At 51.9% G+C, this 20842-nt stretch overlaps 1 protein-coding gene across 2 annotated transcripts in view; it reads left to right on the top strand.

Annotated features, from left to right (window-relative positions):
- KCNH2 (potassium voltage-gated channel subfamily H member 2) overlaps positions 1 to 20842 on the top strand; it is a 78222-nt gene that overhangs the window by 9535 nt on the left and 47845 nt on the right. The window contains exon 1 of one of the 2 annotated variants that reach the window (XM_033165564.1): positions 8575 to 8607. The exons of the other annotated variant lie outside the window; for it this stretch is intronic. The gene's annotated coding sequence lies outside the window, so the exon portion shown is untranslated. Of the gene's footprint in view, positions 1 to 8574; positions 8608 to 20842 lie in introns of those variants that run through there. 2 annotated transcript variants of the gene reach the window in all.

Here is a 20842-nt window from a genome sequence, read left to right as displayed (position 1 = left end):
CTGCCTGCCTGCCTGCCTGAGACCTCGGAGGGGGTGCTCTTCCCTGTTGGAGGGCCAGGTGGGCCAAGCGTCTCACTTGGTACGTCCTCAGGGAATTTGGGAAGTGGAACGGCCTGTTCAGCCTCTGGTCCTTGGGAGGCTCAGAACATCTAGGAAGCAGAATAAATCAAGTAGGAAGCCCAATGTCCTGGGATCTTTGTCCGGGTTAATACTAGCCGTGGTGGTAAATGGGTTTTCTCCACGTCAGACACCCAAATGATGCCTGTAGACGTTTTGGAGATGGGAAGTCAGGGAGTTGCTTGCAAGACGAGCAGTTGGCTTTGGAGATACTAACAGAGGAATCGCCTGCAGGATCAGGCCAACGGCCCATCCAGTTCAGCGTATTGTACTCAGTGGCCAACCTAAAATTATTAGGGGTGCAAAATTCCAATGCCCAGTGCTGCCTCAATACAGCTGTGCCCGTCCATCACTGGGGAAACCCAGGCTGGAAAAGGGATCCCTTGTGTCAAAACTCCCCCCCCCCCCACATCCTCTGGCTTAATGGAACGGCTTGTTTAATGTTTTGGCAGTCCCCGTGGAGACGCCAGGGGCACCCGCAGCCCCCGCCTGGGCGTGCACAGCCCTCCCAGGAAGCAGGCGGCTGTGAGGTTTATGTCTATTTGTGCCTGTGGGGAAGGGGGCATCCATCACAGGGAAGCAGGCTCTTGAGTGGAGAGGCCTGGAGGTGGGGGGGGGGGATCACGTCGCTTGGGTATATCTTGGCCCTCAGCTGGCAGGCGGGCAGCAAACTGGCTGGCACATGGAACCTGCCTTGGCAGGGGTCTCATCCAGAGCAGGTGCTTATGCACCAGAGACGGCTGCCTGTTCCCCAGGCAGGAGCACCTGGGCGCATCTGCCGTTGACGCTAGGGTTTCAACGGGGGGGGGGCTCTTTCCCACCTCCCCTGGAGATGGGAGCCTGAAGGTGCTCTGGCCCTTGAGTGCTGGGGGTGCTGCTGCTCTGAGGAGAGAGTTGTCCACAGGAGGGATATGGTTTCCCATTATGAGCATCTGGGTAGCCACCAGGAGAACAGGATCTTGGACTCAATGGGCCACTGGTCTGATCCAGCAGCCAGGCTCTTGGGATGCTCTTATGGAGCCTCCAAGCCCAGAGGCAATCTATCTGTGTCCCTAGGTTGCTTGGGGCATTTGGCTGCTGCAAGAACAGGATGCTGGACTAGATGGGCTCCCTTGGGCTGCATCCAGCAATGCTGAGTACCAGTTGCTGGAAGCCACAGCAGGGGAGAGCAGCTCAGGCTCAGGTCCTGCTTGTGGGTTTCCCACATGTATCTGGCAGTGTTAGAAACGCAGGTGTAGAAGCTAGGTGCCAAATGACTCCTTAAAGCAGGATTAAAGGTAAAGGTCAAGGGACCCCTGACAGTGGCGGACGACTCTGGGGTTGCGGTGCTCATCTCGCTCTATAGGCCGAGGGAGCCGGCGTTTGTCCGCAGACATCTTCCAGGTCCTGTGGCCAGCATGACTAAGCCACTTCTGGCTAACCAGAGCAGCGCACAGTTGTCAAAACAACTGTCAAAACAGTCGTCAAAACAGAATGTCTAGTTGCCATTTGGGGGCAAGACTGCTCTAAAGTCTTACTTTTCAATCAATGGGCTGACTGATGGGTTATCCGTTAAACATCTGGCTAGATCAGAGGACCACCTTGAGCTTGGTTAAGAACTTTGAGAACTTAAAGAAGAAAAGTCCCTTGATCCAAGGACAGTCCACATCTATACTGGCCTATTCCGACCGTTTTCCGAATGGTGACACGGACTATTCATAGTGTAGGGATATTCTTGACAACTGTGAGCAGGGAAGTCGGGTGGCAGAAGCGAAGACCACAATTAACTATGACGTTGTTCTCTGCTCCTGCTGCGCAGAAAAAGTGTTTTGGTTCCTGGAGTTCGATCCGATTGTGCAGATTAAATATAATGGATAGAATTATGCAGGTTGTGGTCCTAGTGAAAACAGTCCAGATCCAAGGATCCCCAGATGGTGGAGATGTCTGGGCCCATCCTGGCACCTGGGAATCTACACTTGGTCACAAGTGGCCAATAAAGGTAAAGGACCCCTGACTGTTAGCTCCAGTCACAGACGACTGTGGGGTTGGGGTGCTCATCTCGATCTATAGGCCGAGGGAGCCGGCACTTGTCTGCAGACGGTTTTTCTGGGTCATGTGGCCAGCATGACTAAGCCACTTCTGGCGAACCAGAGCAGCGCATGGAAACGCTGTTTACCTTCCCCGGAGCGGTACCTATTTATCTACTTGCACTTTGATGTGTTTTCGAACTGTTAGGTTGGCAGGAGCAGGGACTGAGCAATGGGAGTTCCCCCCTTCGCGGGGATTCGAACTGCCAACCTTATGATCTGCAAGCCCAAGAGGCTCAGTGGCTTAGACCACAGCGCAAAATGTGGCTGGTGAAATTCGAACACAGCTGGGGGGCCACTGTGAGAACAGGAGGCTGGGTGAGGTCGGACTCTTCTTGCAGTGCGACGTTCTTCCAGCATCTGCCCAGGGCTCCTTCGTAGGGACAGCGGCCAGCCTGGCCCCGTGACCTTCAGCACCTGCCTGCACACTCTGTGTGTGGCTCCCACTTCCTGCAGCAGTTCCACCCCCCACCCAAAAAACTCCCCAGCCTGGCCCAACTGCTGCTTTTGTTTACATCTTCCCCAGGGGAGCTGCATCTCATCCCAAGCTGCAGCTCCTGCAACATGGCCGCCAGAGTCCCAGGCCGGGGGGGGAGGGAGGGAAGAAGGGGCTCTGCTGTTGATGTGTCCTCCTGGCTGCATCGTCAGCATCTCAAACTCCCCAAGACAGATCCAGGCAGGCTCCTCTCCCTGCCTGCTCCCATTTCCAGCTGATAATCCTTCACCCTCCACATCTGGCTTTACCTCTGGCTCCCCCCACTTTGCTCCCCCCCCCTGTATTCAGCCTTCTTCCTCTCTGTCCCCTTGGCCCAAACCCTGGTCCTTGCCTTGGGTGCCATTCCTTGCCAGGGTCACTCCCCAAATCATTTTGCTGCCAAAGGCAAAGGAGCCCCCTCTCCCCCCCCACCAGCCAAGGGGCACCTAATACTCCAAGGCTGGTAAAATTATTTTAACACTTGGTATGGAAAATCCCACAGTCAAAATGCAGCAGCAAAACATTTAATAGCCAGCCATGGGCACCCCTTTCATGACACCCCAAATCTGTTGCCTGAGGCAGCTTCCCCCCTCTGCCTGAGGTCAGGGCTGGCCCCATCTCTGGCCTGGACTGCAGCAGCTGCCTCCTACCTGATCTTCTGGTCCCCCCCAAGGCCCACGTTCCAAATTCCCCAGGTGCATTTTGCTACTGGTGCCGGTCCGACTGTAGCAAGATGCAGATTTCTGGGCACCAGGTTGGTGACCATAATTTAAAAACCTCTGCCTTTGTCCATAGTTTATTCCCTATCCATTTCCACCTTGTCTGTTTTTCCTTCTTGCATACTGGGAGGTTGAGCAAAGTGCACTCAAGCAATGCAGTTGGGATCAAAGAATAGAATTGGAAGGGACCCCGATGGTCATCTAGTCCAACCCTCTGGCAAATAGATAATCTGTTATGGCAACAAAGTTTTGAACAGAGGTTGGACGGCCACCCATTAGGGATCCTTTAGCTGCAATTCCTGCACTGGAGGGGGCTGGACTTGATGACCCCTGGGGGTCCCTTCAGGCCCTACAGTTCTCTGATTCTGTGTCCTAAAAGTTCTCCCTCCTTTTCTTACCCCCCTCCTTAGCCAAGTGCTGAACTCTGCAGAACATCTCTGCTTCTGCTGCTCCTCTTTTCCAGAGTTACTTGCCCTGGGGGGGGGGGACAGCAGCTGTCTTATAGGACTCCAACCGTCATTCTGGTCGGGGACCTGCCTGGTTAATTATTTTGCAAATCGATAAGTGTATTTTTAGGCATAATGGCAATAACAATTTTAGAAAGCGCTGTGCGGCGGAAAACGTCTCAAAAGCATTGTTTGCCTCAGCAGGCGGCAGATCCGCAGCTTCAAAGGGGAGGGGGTGCCCTTCAGGACCCACCCCAAGGTCACTCATGCCGCAGAAAATGAATTTGCCCCGGGGAGGGAGAGGCTTGCATGGAGGGGGGGGAGGTATACTCTGCGTCTGCTCAGAGGCACTCTCATTCTCTTTGCTGCTCCTCCATCAGAATCCTTCCAGGCTGACCCCAGGCATTGAGCAGGGGGTTGGGGGGAGGACAGTGGAGCCTTGGGGAGCCAGTCAGTGGGGCAGGTGGGGTTGAAGAAGGGGGTCAACTGGTTGGGGTCTGGATGGGTGGGGTAGTAGTAGTAGCAAATAATAATAATAATAATAATAATAATAATAATAATAATAATATATTCCAGGCTGGTTTGCCTTCTAAACTGCCACTCTGCAGCTCCTTGGCAGTGCCAGTCGTGTGGGGCTGAGCAGAAGCGCCAGGCGCAGGGAGCGCCCAAGTTCCGCCTCGGCCACCCCCCCACCCCCCCACCCCGCCCCTGTGCCAGGTGTCTCTTCTCTCCCGAGGCGTCTGCCTCCGGCTCACGTCAGACAGCCCAGTTCCGGCAAGCCGGGTAAACAAACACGGAGCCGCCAGCGCTGTCTCCCAGCTGCAGAGAGAGCTGCCTCTCCCCCTTTCCCTCCCCCCCCCTGCAAGGTGGTGGGGAGATGCTCCCTCTTCCTTCCTCTCGGACTTTGTAAGCAACCTGGAGGGGAGGCAGAGCAGAGCCGTCCTGGCTAGGAACTCTCCAAAGCCCTCTCCTCCTCCATGAATGTGTCTCATCCTCTCGTATAGCTAGCTATCTAGCATGGTGGCCATCCCTTCGTCCTGAGGCAGTGAGTTCCACAGGTTAACTGTGTTGCGTGAAGAAGGACTTTCTTTCCTCTGTCCTGAATTTTCCAACAAAGGCAAAGGAAGGATACCTTGCCTGCTCTAGGGAGAGCCCCCTTCTCTCTCAAGGAAAGGCCATAGCTAAGAGGCAGAGCCTTGCCAGCAGAAGGTCCCGGATTCAAGTCCCACTGCCATTTCCAGGTAGGGTTGGGAGAATCCTGGAGAGCCACTGCTGCCAAGAGACAACGCTGAGCTGGATGGACCAAGGGGCCTGACTCTCTGTAAAGCGGCTTCCAGGATCCTGCCCCCCCCAGCCCCCCAAGAATCAGGGCGTCCCTTTACGGTCTGCCACAGCATGTCAGAGTGCTGACCTGGGGAAGAATATTGGAGTTTGTTGGGTTTAAAGATGGAGTGCAGAAGGGGATTTGGGGAGGAGCATCTCGGCCCTGTTCTTTGGGGTTTGGGACCAGAGAGAAGGTCCAGCTGTTTGGGGGAGGAGCAGAAAAGTCCTCAAGGAGCCTCAGCAGGGCAATGAACCTCCCTTGAGGGTTGAGGGGAACAGAAGGCAGGAGCTCTTCCCTTCTCCCCCAGGAGGCAGGGATAAGGCTAGCAAGAGCTACTAGCCAGGGTGGCTATGTCCCACCCTACAAAGTCCATGGCGGCAATTCAGCTGAAGGCTGGCAACTCCCGGAGGGGAGAGGGCTCGGGTTCAAATCCTGCTTGTGGCCTTCCCTTTGGGGCATCTGGGTGGCTGCTGTGAAAGCAGGAGGCTGGACCAGATGGGCCCCCATTGTCCTGATCCAGCAGGACTTGCCTTCTGTTCTGTTCTCCTCCCCACCCCGGCAGGTCCTTGCCCCCCTCTCCTCCTCTCCCTAAAGATGCCAGCCCTTCATTCTTCTTGATCTGGAGAACCCTGCCAGGTCGGCAGTCAGAAATGTCTACTCCTGATTTGCACCAGGAGAGGACCCGATCCTTTCCCCCCTCCCCCAGCCCTGCCCCCTTTGACCTCCCCTCCTTCCTGCTTTGCTCCTGCTGTGAGTGTCAGGGGGGGTCCTGCTCTCCATTGTCTGGCTGGAGCCAGGCCTTGCTTATCTCTGACCTGTTGTTTGTTTGTTTAATTTATTAACAGGTAGGTAGCTGTGTTGGTCTGCATAGTTGGGAAAAAAAATCCTTCCAGTAGCACCTTGTTGTTGTTGTTGTTCAGTCGTTCAGTCTGTCCGACTCTTCGTGACCCCATGGACCAGAGCACGCCAGGCACGCCTATCCTTCACTGCCTCTCGCAGTTTGGCCAAACTCATGTTAGTAGCTTCGCGAACACTGTCCAACCATCTCATCCTCTGTCGTCCCCTTCTCCTTGTGCCCTCCATCTTTCCCAACATCAGGGTCTTTTCCAGGGAGTCTTCTCTTCTCATGAGGTGGCCAAAGTACTGGAGCCTCAACTTCAGGATCTGTCCTTCTAGTGAGCACTCAGGGCTGATTTCTTTGAGAATGGAGAGGTTTGATCTTCTTGCAGTCCATGGGACTCTCAAGAGTCTCCTCCAGCACCATAATTCAAAACCATCAATTCTACGGCGATCAGCCTTCTTTATGGTCCAGCTCTCACTTCCGTACATTACTACTGGGAAAACCATAGCTTTAACTATACGGACCTTTGTCGGCAAGGTGATGTCTTTGCTTTTTAAGATGCTGTCTAGGTTTGTCATTGCTTTTCTCCCATGAAGCAGGCATCTTCTAATTTCGTGACTGCTGTCACCATCTGCAGTGATCATGGAACTCAAGAAAGTGAAATCTCTCACTGCCTCCATTTCTTCCCCTTCTATTTGCCAGGAGGTGATGGGACCAGTGGCCATGATCTTTGTTTTTTTGATGTTGAGCTTCAGACCATATTTTGCGCTCTCCTCTTTCACCCTCATTAAAAGGTTCTTTAATTCTTCCTCACTTTCTGCCATCAAGGTAGTATCATCAGCATATCTGAGGTTGTTGATATTTTTTCCGGCAATCTTAATTCCGGTTGGGGATTCATCCAGTCCTGCCTTTCGCATGATGAATTCTGCATATAAGAGACCAACTAAGTTTGTTCTTGGTATGAGCTTCCGAGAAGAAGTGTGCCTGCACGCGAAAGCTCATACCAAGAACAAACTTAGTTGGTGTCTAAGGTGCTACTGGAAGGATTTTTTTATTTTTATTTTGTTTTAATTTATTAATTTATTGAATTTATATACCGCCCTGTACCTGGAGGGTCTCGGGGAACAAAATCAAAATCTAAAACCACAAAATACACAATCAAAATAAAAACAACAGCCCAATAGCCCCCACCTCAACCCCCCCCCCCATTTTAAAAAGGCATAGGATGTTATCTCTCCTGGTGCAATTTCCCCTGCTTGCAGGGTGCCAGGCAGATGGATCCCGCAGCTCCAGAGGGAAAAGCCCCTCCCTCCACTCGTTAACTTTCTAAACATGTTAACTGCATTCATGATTTTAAAGAAGAAAACTTTCCTTTGGAAACAGAAGCTCTCTGGCAACCCACCCAGAATCAAGACAATTCCCAAACTGGTCTCTGTGTGTGCCTTGCAGGGGTTTGGAGCAGCTGAACCCTGGAGGTCCCTTCCAACTCCACGATTCTATCATTCAATCTGGCCCCCCAAAAAGATTGAGGACAGGGTGCCCTCACACACACACCCCCATCTTCAGGCCTCTGTATGAACACACACACACACACACACACCCATGCTGGAAAAAGAAGAAGGCAGAAGCAGTTTGCATTGATCCAGAGAACTTTGCAAAAGGCTGGCTGTGGGGCCTATTCTCGCCCCCCCCCCCCCCCGGAGCCTGGCTCTGCTCAGCCAAGTCTCAGCTGCTCATTTATTCATTAGAGGCTCCAAGTGCCGATCTCAGCAGCGGCTGAACGTGCTGCCCCAAAAGCATTCCGGTGCATTAAAGCATTACTTCGAAATCCATTACAACAGATTTTGCATTAAAATGAAAATGGAAGGAGACCTCGGGTCCCTTGGCTAAGAAAGGCGGTTGGGGGGGGGCAGACCCAGCCTCTCCCGTCTTCCGGAAAGTGAGTTTGAGGGGCTTGCGGTGCATTCAAATGGCACCCTCCTCCTCCTCCTCCTCCTCCTCCTCCTCCTCCTCCTCCTCACATCATCTCCCGCTTCGCTTGCTGGCAAAGGGGCTAATTAGGAGTTAATTGCAAGAGGGTGCCAAGCCCAAAATGACTTGAGGGTGGCAGCTGTGGTGGTTGGGTTGCCAGCGGAGCAGGATCCTGCATTGGAGGGGGGGGGGAGAATGGAAAATACTGCTGTGTCTCTCTGGGGACGGGTGCTGTTCTTGGATGGGGGGGGCACTTTTGCCCTGGCCTTCTCAGCTAATACTGTACAACGGAGGCCCTCAGTGTGTGAACAGTTCTGTTGTGGGAGGGGAGAGCCCCCACCAGCACTGGCACCCTTGCCACCCGTGGCATTTTGCAGCGATGCGCTATTTTCAAGCACTTTGGAAAGTGGGGGGGGGGTTGCCGGGAAGGGGGGGGAAGCATTTTATCATCAGGCTATTCCTGGCAGCTGATAGCAGGGGTCAAAGAGCAGCTGGTCAGGGCTCTGCCATGTGGGAGGGGGCAAGGAGGGCACAGGAGCCCCTCCCTCATTGCGGCCATTCTCTTGCGGTCCCGAGCCCCTTCCAGACCGGCTCTTCCCCTCCGCAGAGGCTAGGACTCCAATTCGGCTCCCTCACATCCAGCTCAAGGTCTGCCGGGGCCATAGCAGGTGGGTGGGCGGCGAGGACCAATGGTTGGCTGCTGCTGGGTGTTTGGGGTGGGCAGGGGAGTGCTTGGCGCTTCTTTTAGGACTGCTTGTAAGCCCCCCCCCCCAGGCCTGCTTGCCCCCGGGTTCCTTCCAGGCTTGTGCCGGAGCTGCCTTGGCTGGGTGCTCCTCCTCCTCCTGCTCCTTGAAGGGCTTTTGGCAGCCAGGCCACCCTGCTGACAGCTGTGTATGTTTTGTGTCTCCGGAGCAGCGTCTGGGCTGCGTCAGGGCTGGGGAGGCCGGCAGGAGGAAAGAGGCGGCCTCGCTAGGGCGGGAGGGCGGTGGCAGCTGAGATTTAGCGGGGGCGGAGAGCCACTTTTTGGGGGTGCCAACAGGCCCCAGCTGTTGTGGAAGCACCATAGGCGGCGGCATCTTTGGGGTCTATGTCTGCAGCACAATGCTGCCTGCCCGGACTGGCAGCCATGAGCTCAGGAAGGGAGACATTGCCCAGCCATTGGAGATCAGACCTGAGACCTTCTGCATGCAGCGCAGGTGCTCTGGAGCTGAGCTGCCATGCGCACGCATTCAGGGGTTGCCAGTTTCCAAAGGTGGGGAGCGGAGGCCTCCAGAGGGGTCCCCTGTTTGGGCAGAAGAGCCACCCGGGTTGAGAGGAGAGGGCTATCGATGGCTCCCAGCCAGGATGACTCTGCTCTGCCTCAGAGGCAGAAATGCTTCTGAATCAGGGATAGAAACTCAGAGAGATCAGCCCCTTAAACCAAGGTTGCAGCAGTCGCCCAAAGAGAATGGAAAGTTGCCATTTTGGGGCAAGACTCCTCTGAAGTCTTATTTTTCAAATGATGGACTGACTGGGATGGATTCTCGGTTAAGCATCTGGCGAGTTCAGAGGACCACCTTGAGCTCAGTTAAGAACACTGAGAACTTGAAGAAGAAAAATTCCTTGATCAGGGGATAGTCTATATATATATATGTTGGCCTCTTCCTGCCTATTTTTCTGAATGGTGACACAGACCATTCATAACGTAGGAATATTCTCCACAACTGTGAGCAGGGCAGGGCGGTGTGGGATGCGAAGATGAGTGCCAGCAATTAACTGTAGCATTGTTCCCTGCTCCTGCTCAGCCTGTGCAGAAAAAGCAATTTTGGTTCCAGAAATTCATTCCGGTTGTGCAGATAACTGATAGAATAGTACAGAATGGAGCTTCAGTGAGTGAAAGCAGCCCAGATCCAAGGATCCTCAGGCGCGCACCTCCAGATGGCGGAGATGTCAGGCATCTTCTCTTGGTCGCAAGTGGCCAATAGCCACTAATTTCATACACTGTACTGAATCCCAGTTGCTGGAAGCCCGGGGGTGGGGGGGAGAGGGCTCTGGGGCTCAGATCCTGCTTGCAGGATCCCCATTGGGGCATCTGTGAGAAGAGGAGGCTGGTCTAGAGCGGGCTCTGGCCGGATCCATGTTGCAGGAATTTATGTATAGGTTGGGGGGGGGGGGGGTTGCCCTCCAGCAGATATCATGCACATGCAGCCCACTGCCAAAATCAGCACAATCACTTTTGTGACTTTTGTGATTTCTCCCCACAAAACACTTCATCGGTGTTTCTTCCTATCTGTTCAAAGGGCCTCTGCTGCACAATACCAAATGTATTCACTGATAAATGTATCTATGCATGGGCTGACTGGGAAAACTTCAGAAATTCATATGGACATGTGAGCTCAGCTACCCAGCAGCCCCTCTGCCTGAGTGATAATCCCTGGCATCCTGATACAGTGGTACCTCTGGTTAAGAACTTAATTTGTTCCGGAGGTCTGTTCTTAACCTGAAACTGTTCTTAACCTGAGGTACCACTTTAGCTAATGGGGCCTCCCGCTGCCACGCGGTTTCTGTTCTCATCCTGAATCAAAGTTTTTAACCCGAGGTACTATTTCTGGGTTAGCGGGGTCTGTAACCTGAAGCATCTGTAACCCGAGGTACCACTGTACCTGAGTGCCAGAAAGGTAGCCATTCCAGAAATAGCAAACCCAGATGAAGACAAAAGGGTGTGATTAACTTGGCTGGGAAACAGGGAAATGGAAATATCTTTTTTGTTTCACTTGATAGGTGTTTGGTGGACGGCAAGAGGAGGCATGGGGCAGGATCCAGGGTGCTCAGATTACTGCCACCAGACCTTCCCTTTCATGATGTAACAAAATAAAAAAATTCCTTCCAGTAGCACCTTAGAGACCACACTTCTTCTCGAAAGCTCATACCAAAAACAAACTTAGTTGGTCTCTAAGGTGCTACTGGAAGGAATTTTTTTATTTTGTTTCAACTATGGCAGACCAACACGGCTACCTGCCTGTAACTATAACCATGGGGATTAGGAACTAATAAAAGTTGGGGTCTCCCATTTTGCTTCGTCTTGTGGTGAGTGGGAGTCCTGTTGCAACAGTCTTCAATAAAGACCAAGCCTACTGGCTGCCGTTTTGCTCTGGCATTCCTGGTTGGTGTCTTTGTTTTTTTTGTCCAAGGGAGCCCTCAGATTTCTCCGTTAACGTCCAGCTGGCTCTTCTTCTGCATTAGGCTAACCTGAGAGGTGTGCTCTGCCTCCCCTGTCAGGGGCAGTAGGCCAGGAAGTGCAAGAGGGACGGGGCTCTTGCGCTAGGCCTCTGCTTGTGGGTTTCCCCTGATGGGCAGCTGGTTGGCCCCTGGGAGAGCAAGAGGCTGGGCTTTAAGATTTGGAGAAGAACCTGCTGGACCAGCCAATGGCCCATCCATGGGCCTGACCCAGACACCACCTCTTATGAGAGGTTCCTGGCCTTGGTCCTTCTTGGGACATTCTGCCGCCTTCCGCTTTGTTTCAGAGATGTGGTTGCAGCTGCAGGGGGAGTGGCACTCTGCATGCGCTCAGGGGCACTGCTGCCTGATTCCTGGCATTTGGGAAGGGACTGACAACCAACCAAAAGGCACTCCACGTCTGCTCAATGCCCCCTCTTCCTCAATACTACCTTGGGCCCCTCCAGACAAGTTATTCTGCAATACATTTCTGACACAACCATGGAATGCAATGCGTTGTTTTGCAATGCGTCCTCAGAGGCAGGAACAGAACAGGAAAAAGCATAGGTTTTGTGAAATAAAAAAAAAGCTGACACAAGTTTGAATCTTTTTAAATCTATTGCTATTGCAACGCTCTTCCTACTGATAATCTTATAGTTTAATTTTTTTTGCAAACGGCTTTGAGGCTTTTCTTAAACATTCAAGCAGTGTGTAAATTTAATGAAGAGAAATAATGATGAGTGAAGAGGGTGCTGGGAGGAGCCCTTTGTGCTGTTTGGGGACTCAATTCTGGCATGGGAAACTGCCAACCCTTTCAGTACCACCTGGAGGGCCTGCATTTTGTCAGCCCCCCCCCCTCATCTTCTGACCTTCCCCTCCCCAGTCCTCCAGAGCAGCTGGCTCACTTCTCCAACAGGGATATTTATAGTGTCAAGAGGGCCTGCGATAGGGAGCAGGGACAGCACTCCTTTTCCGGCAGCCATGGGGGGAGCAGCAGTAGCAGTGCTGTGGGGTGTGATGGAGAGGAGCAGGAGATGGGGGGGGGAGTGGCTTGGGTTGGCAGCTGGGAGGGGACACAGCCCCCTGCCACCTCCCCGCCCCATTTTCAGAGGCTCTCTCTGCCCCCCCTTCCCTTGCTCTGCTAGCTTTTAGACTGCATGGAATGATAGAAATGTAGAGCTGGAAGGGACCCCCAAGGGTCCTCTAGTCCACCCCCTGCGATGCAGGCATCTCAGCTCAAGCATTCCTGACAGATGGCCACCCAACCTCTGCTTAAAAACTCTGCTCCTTCAACCGTTCCTCATCAGGCTTGGTTTCCAGATCCTTGATCATCTTGGTTGCCTTGCCCTGCACACCTTCCAGCTTGTCAACATCCTCCTTAAATTATGGCGCCCAGAATTGGACACAGTATTCCAGGTGTGGTCTGGCCAAGGCAGAAGGGAGCCAGACTATTAGTTCCCTTGCTCAGGAGACTAGACTTCTGTTGATGCAGCCTAAGCTTTTTTTGCTGCTGCATCACACTGTGGACTCATGTTCATAGATAAGATTTTCACACACCATAGAATCATAGAATCATAGAAGAGTTGGAAGAGAGCACAAGGGCCCCGTATGGCAAGACCACCCTACACAAACATCCTATTCCCCAGGCATCCTATTGCCTGTTGTCTTCTGGCAGGGATAGCTTGGTTGGTAGATCATCATGAGACCCTTAGTCTAAGGTCCTGAGCCCCACTTTGACCAAAAAGATTCCTGCCTTGCAGGGGGTTGGACTAGATGACCCTCAGAGTCCCTTCCAACCATACAGTTCTGTGAAGCCCCCTGAAGAAGGCCAGAAAGCGCCAGCTCTTTCCCACTTAGGCTTTCCCTGCTTAGGGACAAGAGTTGCCCAGCATATCCCATCTTCCTTGCAGAAAGGAATACAGGAACTTCATTAACTCCTCTCCTCTAATTAAGTGGCATATGTTAATTGCTTTCTGGGAGACGAGCAAAAGCCCCCCCCCCCAGCTGTTCTGTCTGCAACTGATGCTCCTCAGAGGCCTGGTCAATTGGGGTGCCCCCTGGTGGCACATGCAGGACTGCTGTGCCACCAGCTTGCCAATGTGCTGGCTGCAGGGGGTGGCCAGCTTGGGGGCTGTGTGTGTGTGTGTGTGTGTGTGTGTTGCACCTCTTCCAAGGGTCTGGGGTGCTCAGAGTCGGGACTCCTGGGTTCTACTTATCCACAGCTCACTTCAAAGGCCCACACTTAATTGTCTCTCAGATAACAGAAGGCAGCCAGATAAGCTGATATGAGATGGGCCGGGGGGGGGGGGGGGAGAGGAGACAGACTTGCAGCCTGAGTGGAGGCTTGGAGGTTGGAAGAATCAGGGGAAGCTCAGAAATCAAGATGACAAGAAATTTAAAAAAGAATGGAAAATGTTTAATATTTATTTGCAAAAGTAAACAGGCTAATACATCGGCAGGGTTTTAAGAACACTTGTAATTTTAGAAATAGCACAGGAAATTTGAGGTAAAATAATAATAATTTGGAGTACAAATTATATGCAGTTGAAAAGAAAATTTAAGGAAGGCGGGGGAGTCACAGGATTCAGAGAATCCCATTTTATGGATTTGATATTGTTTTTGTGTATTTTTTCTTTGTTTGTGGTTGTTGCTGTTGGTTTGTTGGTTTTGTTGAAAATTGATTTTTTTTAAAAAAAAAAGAAGGTTGGAAGAATCAGGGCAGAACCCAAAGTCCTCCTTTATGCTGCCCAGAGTAAAACTATGGATTACACAAAGGGATGGTGCTGTGAGGGGCTCCTAGCTGGAGGAAGAAGTCTTGCTTCCAAATACCAGTTGCTGGAAACCATTGGAGGGGATTGTTGCTGCCGCACCCAAATCTTGCATGTGGGGTTCCCCAAATGGGAATCTGGCTGGGCGCAGGCCTCATTCTGCAGGCTCTTCTTAGGTGCATAATGCATGGTTAAATTATGGATTCAAATGACAAGAAAGGAGATTCTGACGCAACATTAGGAAGAATTTTCCGAGGGCAAGAGCTGTTAGACCGTGGAACAGATTCCCTGGGGAGGTGGCAGACTCTCCTCTATTGGAGGTGGGGGGAATGGAGGCTGGGTGCTCACCTGCCCCTTCCATAGCTGTCAACTTTCCCCCTTTTTTTAAAGGGAAATTCCCTTATTCTGAATAGGATTCCTCGCAAGATAAGGGAAAAGTTGACAGCTATGGCCCCTTCCAACTAGACCTGGGGCTCGACTCTGCCTCCGCGGATGGGGCAGTGCTGCTTCTGAATGCCAGTTGGTGGCGACCTCAGGAGGGGAGAGCTGCTCTTGTGCTCAGATCCTGTTTGTTGGTGTCTGGTTGGACCCTGTGAGAAAAGGATGCTGGACCAGATGGGCCTGGGCCTGATCCAGCAGCCAGACTCTTCTTACGCCCTGGAAGGAAGGTCAGCTGAGACTGGCTGGATAATCTACTTGTGTTTCACTTCTGAGATTGGCTCTGTTTACAACATGAAGTCTGGATTTCTGGCTACAGCCAAAGCCTTGAGGTGATGGAGGGAACTCCCCGGTCAGCTACCGGTTCCCAGTTGCCACCAGATAAGCTCAGTCCTAAAGAGGTGGGAGAGTCACCCAGGGAGGTGGCCTGCCTGCCTGCCTGCCTGCCTGCTGCTCAGCTGTTGTTTCCCCTGCTGGGCTGCGTTTGGAGTTTTCATTCTGATTCCAGGCTCTGCACGCTGCAGATATTTGGAGCTGCTGCTGGGCTCCATTGCAAGGTCAGGAGGGGCAGAAATGCTGGCAGGCAAGCAGGACCTTGGAGCACCTGCCAGGCCCCCCTCACCTGGACTCACCGCTGGGGCTGAGGAGGGAACATCCTCCTGTTCTCTTCTCTGGCTTGCTTGTTGTAAGCACTTCTGACATTTTGCCCTGGGTGGCTCTCGGGATCCAGCACTCCTTCCAAGTCCTAAAATACTACCAGCCTCTGCGCACTTTGAGGTGGAGCAGAGTGACAGAGGGCGGCTTGGAGAGAGAAGCCGGGAGCCTCTGGGCCCAGACTCCAGAGGGGAAGAAGAAAGAGGGAGCCCAGAACCTCCCAGGTTCCAGGTGCTTCCCTGGATGTGAGCCCAGAGGAGACCTGGCGGCAGAGAAGGGCTCCCAGGCTGGAGCAAGTGTCTCTTCCACCCACCCAGATAGGGGCGATAAAGGGGGGGGCAGGAAGTTCATTTATTGCAAAGTCAACCCATCATTTGAGTAAATCTGCATCAAGGGAGATGCATTCAGAAGCAAGAAGCCCAAGGTGTTGGTGCACAGATGATGCCCTGGGCAGAGTGGCAGGCTGGCATCCCCAGAGAAGACCAGAGATGTTTGCCCTAGAGGAGGCCGGGGGGGGGGCCTTCCAGGTCATCCTGAACTACAACTCCCATCATCCCTGGCAACTGCCCCCCCCATTCTACTCTGTGACTGTTGCTGCCCTTGGCAAATTAGAAAAATCCATGGAGGGCGACAGCCTTGTAGGCTGTTGGAAGAGCAGGCCAAGACTGCCTGTGTTGAGCTAGCGCTGAAGAAGGCGAAGGATGTCTCCTAGCCAGGATGGCCGAGCTCTGCCTGCACAGTCTGAGGCTTCTGAATCCCTGTTTCTGGGAACCTCAGGAGAGGAGAGTTGCTCTGGGGCTCAGATCCTGTTTGTGAGTTTCCCATTTGGGCACCTGGTTGGACATTGTGAGAACAGGAGGCTGGATTCAGTGGGGCCCCCCTTTAGGCTGATCCAGGAGGCTCTTCTGGGGGACCAAACATTTCCCACGCCCTGCACTGTGGGGTACTTTTGTAAACTCTATTGGGGTGTCTTTTCCTAAAATAAACACTTCTTAAGTCTGCTGCCTGGTTAATGGTAGAGGGGGGAAGGAACATCTTTTCTGATGATTAAAAGTTTTCAACCAGTTGACCAATTAGTTGATGAAACTGTGATTAGCTGTGATTTTCTGGACTAGATGACCCTTGAAGTCCCCCCCCCCCACCTCCAAAATTCAGGGATTCAACAATCCTGCATTTCTGTGCCCTGAGCTCTCATTGGCAACACTAAGGCAGGGGCGCCACCTTGTGGCCACAGTGCAGGACGGGTTTTCTATGCTATCTGTGGCTACCAGTCGGCTCACTTGAGGGATCATCACCACCTAGATTGAGGCTGAATCCTGGCAAGACAGAAGGACTGTTTTGGGGGGACAGGGGGCGGGGGGGGACTCCCTGGTCCTGAATGGGGTAACTGTGCCCCTGAAGGACCAGGTGTGCAGCCTGGGAGTCATTTTGAACTCACAGCTCTCCATGGAGGCATAAGTCAATTCTGTGTCCAGGGCAGCTGTCTACCAGCTCCATCTGGTACGCAGGATGAGACCCTCCCTGCCATAGACTGTCTCGCCAGAGTGGTGCATGCTCTAGTTATCTCCCATTTGGACTACTGCAATGCACTCTACATGGGGCTGCCTTTGAAGGTGACCCAGAAACTGCAACTAATCCAGCATGCAGAAGCTAGACTGGTGACTGGGAGGCTGCCAAGGACCATATAACACTTCGCACACGAAAGCTCATACCAGGAACAAACTCAGTTGGTCTCTAAGGTGCTACTAGTGTTACGGAAAAATCCCAAGTGTGCTTGTCCACCTGGCCCTATGAGAGAAGCCCACGGGTTCTGCGGAGATCAAGGAGGAAGCCAGCCAGGAGCAAAGTAAAGCAAGGAAGCTTTATTGCGCAACAGGAGCAGCCAAGACTGTTCAACGGGGAAAGGGGTGACATGGACTTTTAAAACTTCACAAAACATCCCAGAATACACTTCAGGAACGTCATCATCACATGGGGAAAAACGTCAGATGATTGACAGGAGGAAGGGGGGTTTTCAGGATCTGCATATGGGGAAAACAAGTTTAGCATAACGATCAAGGTGGCAGGAACAGGTAAATGGTTTAAGGGTGGGTACAATACACATGGAGAGTTTCCACCGGGGAAGAACAATAGGGGATCCTTGGGAGGATGTCTGCTACTATGGTAACTGATGGATGGAGCTTGAGTGGATTATTGGGAGGGGTGCATTTCCTCTTACACCTGGATGAGGACGTGACTGCCCGCTGAAAGGATTATGAAGGTCATCGACACAAAGTCCAAAAATTATATATGTTCAAGAAAGTGTACTTCTGATGGTCGGAGGATGGCGGGAACCGAGGGGATGGAGAGTCCATCTCCTGAGGAGAAGATAGACACTCGAACTGAGCAGATTGGACACTGCGTTCAGGAGTTATGGATTTTACAATAATAAACATTTCGAGCTGTCAAAACAGGCCACCCAGCATCTAAATTGTCCATTTGATACATTGTTGCAAGTTATAATTAATAGTTTCCCCAACTGGATACATTTTGGTTTCGATTCCATTGTTCTCCCAGCAGGGAGCCTGTCAATACCCACTTAGCGTTCAGTCAAGCGTGAAGGTGATGATTGAATCATAGTAGCTGAGCTGAACGTTCCATTTTGCAGGCTGAGCTGAATGCATGCTCCTGATTGGCGGGCCTGCCGCTCATTGAGAAAATGGTGTGTAGCGAAGCGCTTCTGACAGGCGAAGCGGTACGGGTTTTTTAGGCTTTATGTACAGCCTTTTGAAGGGGTTTTGGGGGAAAATCAGGGTGCTGCTTGTGAGACCGTGTGGGGAAACATGTGGAGGGGTTTCGGGGGCCCAGGGGAAGTGTCCTAAAGGCGATCCGGTGAGTCCCGGCTGGCCGCCTTGTCAGCAGGTCTCCGGGGAAGAGCGCTCCCCCTGCCGGTTTCCCTATCACTAGAAAGAATTTTCGATTTTGTTTTGCATATAACACTGGTCCTGAAAGAACTACATTGGCTCCTAGCACTTTTCTGAGCACAATTCAAAGTGTTGGTGCTGACCTTTCAAGCCCTAAATGGCCTCAGCACTGTATACCTGAAGGAACGTCTCCACCCCCATCAAAACAAAATAAAAAATTCCTTCCAGTAGCACCTTAGAGACCAACTAAGTTTGTTCTTGCTATGAGCTTTCGTGTGCATGCACACATCTTCAGATACACTGAAACAGAAGTCACCAGACCCTTAAATATAGTGAGGGAGTGGGGAGGGGTATTACTCAGAAGGGTGGTGGGAATCGGAATGGGTGATTGGCTGATGGGTGTGGAAAACCTGTTGAGGACTGTTAACGACTGCAATTAGTCCTAAAGGAAAAAGCAAGGGGTGAGTTGGCTAAAGATAGCTTTGTCATGTAGAATGAGATAAGAATCCAATGTCTTTGTTCAGACCAGGTCTCTCCGTGGTTTTGAGTTTGGTAATGAGTTGCAATTCAGCAACTTCTCTTTCCAGTCTATTTCTGAAATTCCTTTGTATTAAGACAGCTACTTTGAGATCTTGTATAGAATGTCCTGGGAAATTGAAGTGTTCTCCTACTGGTTTCTCTGTCTTGTGAGCCCGGTTTGGCGGGGAAGGGCGGGGTATAAATAAAAAAATTTATTATTATTATTATTATTATTATTATTATTATTCCTGATAGCAGATTTATGTCCATTTATCCTTTGGCGTAGGGTTTGGCCTGTTTGTCCAATATAGGGAGCTGAAGGGCACTGTTGGCATTTGATTGCATACACAATGTTAGAAGATGAGCAATTAAATAGTCCTGAGATGGGGAGTCTTGTACTCCCAGCAGGTCACCCAAGGCGGTAAGGTCAAAAGGGGAGGTCAAAGACAAAGAATGATCCAAGGCGTCCTCAATGGCAGAACAGGCGGATGATAACAAGCGGTATGTTACAACAGCTGTGAAGGTCGTTGTGATACTTGTGCCATCGGAACAGAGCCTTACTGCAAAGACTGCGTTGGTCAGCGCGCACGGATCTCCATACATAAAGCAAATGCACGCACAGGCATCTTCCAAAAACCCATCCAAAAATCTATTTATTCTTTTCATCGCCACAATCCTACACATTGTTGAAGGGAAACTTCCCACCGGGGTAGAAATCTTAGACTTCAAACGCTGCTGTGGACTTTGCATGTGAAAAGTTACTTTTTAAGTACAGACCAGGAAAGGTTCCCAATTCTCCTTGACAGAGTCTTGATTTAATCGTGTTTCAGTTTAGCCCTCTCCGTCTTCCATGATTTCCACCAGCCCTTCTCCCTTTGGGGGTGTTCTCTCATCCTTCCCCTTCTGCACAGATTCCTACCTGCTGCAGTTACATACATAAATAGAGTCAGCGCTTTCTTTGGGATTTCACTGCCCAGTATCCCCAGCAGGAAGGCGCCTGACCTCTTGGGAAAAGGCACTTAATTCCCCCCCCCCTTCATTTCGTTATATGTCATGTCCCAATAGGCCATGAGGGACGGCCACCAACTGTGATGCTTTTAAAAGAGCATTGGGCAAACCCATGGAAAATACAGCTGCATCACATTTTATATATTCTGTTGGGAGCCGCCCAGATATAATATAATAATATTATATTGCCAGGGGTTGGTTTGGATGACCCTTGGGGTCCCTTCCAGCTCTGCAGTTCTGACTCTGGGGCTGAGCTGCTCTGCCTGGGCTTCTCCGCTCTGCTGTCTCCTTGGGTGGGGAGGGAGGGTTGGCCTCAGAGTGTCTTTAAGCAGATTCCCAGAAGATTGCAAGATTCCAAATCCCTTGAAAATGAGGTCAGTACAACTGTCCTCCCCCCCCCCTTCCTGCCATGCCTGTGGAGGCCTCTGCCCTCCCCTGGGGAGACCAGGATTGAGCCCTGCATTCTCCCACCCCCACAGAAGGGGCACCCCACCTTTCCTCTCCGCTCGGGACCATGTTTTGCGGCAGGAACGTCGCAAGTCCGCTGCCACTTAACGGGCAGGGAAGGGTTTCTGGGTGGCAAGACCAGGGCCTTGGGGAGGGCCTGGCACCGCCTCTGCCCACTTTCCCCAGCCGCTGGGTGACGAGAGTGTGAGATAATCCCCCCTGCAGCCAGCGGAGGAATGGGGAGGGGGCTCCCAGCGCCCAGAAGCTCACGCCTGCAGGATTAGTGCTGCAGCTGCTAAGAGCGCTGCCTGGATTAGGGCTGGCCCTGCCCACTCGCTGGGTTCCTGGCATTGCCACCGCGGGCACATTCCTCGCCTCTGACGCTGCCAAGTCGGTGGTGGCCCCTCTTCCTCCTGCAGTGAGGTTTGGGGCCAAGAGCGGATGGCTTGTGGGCATCAGCTTGGAATCGTAGACAGACAGGCTCTGCTAAAGGATCTCCAGCGAATCACAGAATCACTGGCTTGTAGGGTTGGAAGGGGCCTTCAGGGATCATCTAGCCCAACCCCCTGAAATGCAGAAATCACAGCAAAAGCTCTCCTTTCTTGTCCCTTGGGTCCTCCCCTCCAGAGCAACGCAAAGGAAGTTTTCTCCATCTTCCTCTACACAAGACATGAGAGGCTGGACCAGGCTGCCAGCATCAGCCAGTGGGATCCGTTCTGTCCCCCGAGAGAAGGAAATAAGGATCATCAGTCAGTTATTTAATATTCTCTGCAATTATTTTCCAATGTGTTCAAGATATTTCTTTGTTCTCTGTATTTCCTCTCCCTTATCCTCTAGTAGCTGGCTGCTTTTATTGTTCCTTTTAAAAAAATAAAAAATGGTTTCATTACATTTCAAACAATTACTATAAATATTTAACTTTTAATCTTTTTTTCCAAAACAACAACAACA

This window comes from Lacerta agilis, chromosome 12 (assembly GCF_009819535.1).
Source record: "Lacerta agilis isolate rLacAgi1 chromosome 12, rLacAgi1.pri, whole genome shotgun sequence".
NCBI lineage: Eukaryota > Metazoa > Chordata > Lepidosauria > Squamata > Lacertidae > Lacerta > Lacerta agilis.
The sequence above is the reverse complement of the archived record's forward strand: the minus strand, read 5'-3'. Positions and strand labels throughout refer to the sequence as shown.